At 38.2% G+C, this 4,791-nt stretch overlaps 2 non-coding genes across 2 annotated transcripts; both read right to left on the reverse strand.

Moving 5' to 3' along the window:
* Positions 1-2,848: 2,848 nt before the first annotated feature.
* Positions 2,849-2,922, reverse strand: Trnat-cgu (transfer RNA threonine (anticodon CGU)). Its single transcript has one exon. It is a non-coding gene; the product is annotated as a tRNA-Thr (tRNA).
* A 1,030-nt stretch (positions 2,923-3,952) lies between these two features.
* Trnat-cgu (transfer RNA threonine (anticodon CGU)) lies at positions 3,953-4,026 on the reverse strand. The gene has a single exon. It is a non-coding gene; the product is annotated as a tRNA-Thr (tRNA).
* Positions 4,027-4,791: the final 765 nt, after the last annotated feature.

Below are 4,791 nucleotides of genomic sequence, written 5' to 3' on the forward strand. Positions count from 1 at the left end.
ATATTATTTTCTTATGTTTTCGATTAGGTATGAGGTAATATTAAATGAAATGAAATCATAGTACAAATCAATCGTCCAGATACTGTGTCCATACTTGTGTTCTCTTTAACATGTTTAACATTTTAAAGCAAGTAGTAGATTGTTAACATTCAACATGGCACTACGTTAAGAAGTATATGAGATTGTCGTGAAGGTTCAGCACAATTTAGAAAAAAGAAGACTGAAGGGCAAAGCCAAACAACATAATGGCCCGTCTGCACAGGAATATCTCAAGTAGTCAAGTTAGCTCAATCGGTAAGGCGTTCGACTATGGTGCGAGAGGTTGCGAGTTCGAACCCTGGCGGTGCCTATTACACTCTGTTGAAAAATTGAGTTAGCTTGAAATTCACCTGGACAAGGAACTTACTGCTAATTGTCTCGTTGTAACCCGTACGAAACTCGGGGAGCTGATCCTGGTTGCGAAGGTTACTTGTGGAAAGTTTTGGGTGTGCGCTCTTGAACCAGCAAAGTCCCTGAATTGTTGTTAAATGGTTTATGGAATGATGTGGGGCCATAGTGGTCAGCGACAACCTGTAAAGTGTGCTGAGGCTTGTGGACCAACGTCTAGACGTTGTGCCTGTGTGTAGCGCACTTTGAATCGCTTTTTTTTCTTTTCTTTTTTTAAAAAATCTGAACGCACCCTTTATCGGGTTTTTGGTCCTAAGACAGAGAGAAAGAAAAGAAGCGCCAAGTTGAAATGGATGATTTAAGAATGCCATAATAGGCTTGGAGATTTTGGAGAAGAAAGCTCATAATTTTTCTCATAAATTTCCCGACTCCCACTCCAGTTTTTCTAATCCTAATATGTCCAACTTACTGGATATTTTTTTTTATTCACAACACTTTAACTTGAATGCATTTCCTTTCGACATTTGAAAACCCCGCCTACAAATGTGTATAATTCTTTTATAGAGAATGAACATCTTTAAAGTTAACAACGGTTAAGGTAATATTGTTTCTTCTACTTAAACAAGATCAGCTAGCTGCAATACCACTTTGGGTGCTTCATTCTACTTTAGTGTCAATGAGGTTGAGAAAATAGCAGGTGTTTCAAATATACCTTACATAAAGTGTGCTAACATTCAAATTTGAGATGTCTCGTGGACAAACCATAAAATTGGGTATCGCTGAAAAATGTGTCATAAAAACAGAACGGTAAATGCTAATTCCTTCATTTTTTCACACATGGTCACTAATAGGTATACCATTTATATATCATTTTAAACTTAAAAAGTTCAACCGGATTGTAAAATAAAAATGGAATTTTCGCTCTATTGCCCTTTTTTACTCAACCTGTATTTGAAACCCATCTGCTTTGAAAGATTTTATTTACATTCCCACCACATTTTATTACTAGTGCCTGATTTCAAGCATTCATATTCTTAACCAATATTGTAAACATCTCATTAAAAAGGTAATTACCCCCTTTTAAATAATGGCCATTATTAAAAAACGGGCGATTGTATTACAAATCTGTAATGCAGTGGAAGCAGATTTATTTCTGCACATTTTGACACCTCATTTGTAGCAATTGACTAAATATTGACGTCACAGCGTATATTGATTTGTATTCACTACATGTATAAGGCTGCGATCACATAGAGGTATACGGTATTCGTTATTCGCTATATGAAATACGCTCATTCGATCAGGCTGAGTTCACATAGTATACTCCTATGTGAACTCAGCCTGATCGAATAAGTGTATTTTGTATAGCGAATAGCGAATACTGTATACCGTATACTTCTATGTGATCGCAGCCTTATGGAAGGAAATCTGTGTAATGATATCTGAGTGTTTTTGTATTGTTGTAAGTGCAACTTTCAAATCCGGACCTCACTACATTAAATTGACCGGTGTTTTATTGATTTCGGGGCTATCGTATCTAATGAGGTGTCAAAATGCGCAGAAATAAATTCTGCTTCCAACGCATTTTACAGAATTGTAATACAATATATGTGTATGTGCAGGGGTGTTTGTGTAACCCCAAAGTGTTATTAGTCTGCTTTCAACAAACTCATAACATACTAATAATAATCTTTGAGTAGGGAGACAACGTGTGAATGGAGATATTTGAGGTCAAAGGTCATTAGGGGTCAAATAAGGTCAATTTTGATTTAGATTCAGTGATTGGGAAATTGCGCTCCTTTGATAGAGCAAACTTTAATGTCAACCTTTACTTAGTGATAATAAATCTCTGGGTAAGCATGGCAAGGGAGCATCAGGTGAGTAAAGATGTTTAGAGGTCATAGGTCATCTAGGGGTTAGTGTTAATCCGCAACGGATTAAATTTTAAAATTGTTTGTATTGGGATTTAAATTGATGGACGTAAACTTGAGGAGGAGTAACAATTATGTCAAGAGCACAAAAGTATAAGAATTGGATTGGAAGTGTAAGGAATCCGAATTTGGGGGAAAGTGCCCGATATTGAGAGATTAACAAAAATGAACTTTCAACCAAAATGTTTTGAACACCCTAATCTATGCACTTCAAAATAATTTTGACAATTTTATTGAAGAAATATGACATAACTAACTCATTGTGAGCAACTTGTCCCAGCACATACCTTTTTAAAGGGATTTTTATTAAAAACAAAATAAAGATACAAATTGGACCTGTTTACCTTCAACTATTCACAGTGCCATCTTCTATGGCCTAAAAAATTGTTTGATTGGCGTAACATTAAAAAAATATAGGGTAGGTCGGTCGGCAATTTTTTTTTTTAAAATTTTTTACCCAAATGTTAAGTAAACATTATTTTTTCATCAGGTTCGCCGTCGCAAATAATAAAGGAGACAAGTAGAAAAAGTGATCCCGCCTGGGAATCGAACCCAGGACCTCAGGTTTACGAGACCTACGCCTTAACCACTTGGCCACGGGAGCTTCATGATTAGGCTGGTTGAAATTCGAACCCATAAGCGGTCACTTAAACTTGTCTCCTCCCCGCAAATAGCCCATAGAAGCTAGGGTCGTAAATGCGAGAAATAAATTGTCATCCTCCCTGTGAGGAAATTTAACACGGAAAAACAGTGGCATGATCCAGGGCCGTAGCAAGCGGGGCGACCGGGGATGCCATGACCGCCCCACTTTTTGAGAAATTTGTTATGTTTTTCTTTATATCTTCATATCAATTTGGGCATATATTAGTAATTTGGCCGCCCCATATTTGTGATGGCCGCCCCACATTTTTCAACCTTGCTACGGCCCTGGCATGATCGACGGGAATTATATAAATAAACATTATTTTTTCATCAGGTTCGCCGTCGCAAATAATAAAGGAGACAAGTAGAAAAAGTGATCCCGCCTGGGAATCGAACCCAGGACCTCAGGTTTACGAGAAGTACGCTTAACCACTTGGCCACGGGAGCTTCATGATTAGGCTGGTTGAAATTCGAACCCATAAGCGGTCACTTAAACTTGTCTCCTCCCCGCAAATAGCCCATAGAAGCTAGGGTCGTAAATGCGAGAAATAAATTGTCATCCTCCCTGTGAGGAAATATAACACGGAAAAACAGTGGCATGATCGACGGGAATTATATAAATAAAAATTATTTTTTCATCAGGTTCGCCGTCGCAAATAATAAAGGAGACAAGTAGAAAAAGTGATCCCGCCTGGGAATCGAACCCAGGACCTCGGGTTTACGAGACCTACGCCTTAACCACTTGGCCATGGGAGCTTCATGATTAGGCTGGTTGAAATTCGAACCCATAAGCGGTCACTTAAATTTGTCTCCTCCCCGCAAATAGCCCATAGAAGCTAGGGTCGTAAATGCGAGAAATAAATTGTCATCCTCCCTGTGAGGAAATATAACACGGAAAAACAGTGGCATGATCGACGGGAATTATATAAATAAACATTATTTTTTTCATCAGGTTCGCCGTCGCAAACAATAAAGGAGACAAGTAGAAAAAGTGATCCCGCCTGGGAATCGAACCCAGGACCTCAGGTTTACGAGACCTACGCCTTAACCACTTGGCCACGGGAGCTTCATGATTCGGCTGGTTGAAATTCGAACCCATAAGCGGTCACTTAAACTTGTCTCCTCCCCACAAATAGCCCATAGTAGCTAGGGCCGTAAATGCGAGAAATAAATTGCCATCCTCCCTGTGAGGAAATATAACATGATGCAGTCATGTCTACAGTAGAATTCACTTCGACCTTTGCAGGACTTAAACCCCATTAAAAGCTATTAAACCAAGATAACACTCATTGAAACAGCTAAACTGATTAAATCGGATCTTCTCTGGTTTTGCACATGTGTCTGTTTTATATGTCGGTATCGCAATGAGCTGGTATAATACAGCTTCAGTTGGGTAACCGATTATAAAGGAAACGCAAGGAAACAATGGTATGTGGACCTTTGTTCACGAAATGAGACAATGATCTGCTTTTTGTTAACCAGCATTCTTGAAAATTAGCAACATAATGATTGTTGACTTAACACGGTTTGGAAATAATTTCTTCATATTTTTGGTGTTATCTGTTGTTTACATATCCTTCCTAAAACACAAAAGTGTGACTATTTCCAAACACCTAAATTAGCTAAAAATTTAGGACATGTTACAAAACTATATTTTCTAGAATTTCATAGAATACTTTCAATGTAGTACCGTTTTTTTGTGGCATCCTTCTGAACTGAGCGGTCCGTTACCAATATAGCTCAATATTTTCGCTCAAATCTCCATTCAATTAACACGGGGAGTTGGCTAGCTATGAGCTAGCTATGCCTTGCCCTCACTCATATTTTACAA

This window comes from Amphiura filiformis, chromosome 5, assembly GCF_039555335.1.
Source record: "Amphiura filiformis chromosome 5, Afil_fr2py, whole genome shotgun sequence".
Taxonomy (NCBI): domain Eukaryota; kingdom Metazoa; phylum Echinodermata; class Ophiuroidea; order Amphilepidida; family Amphiuridae; genus Amphiura; species Amphiura filiformis.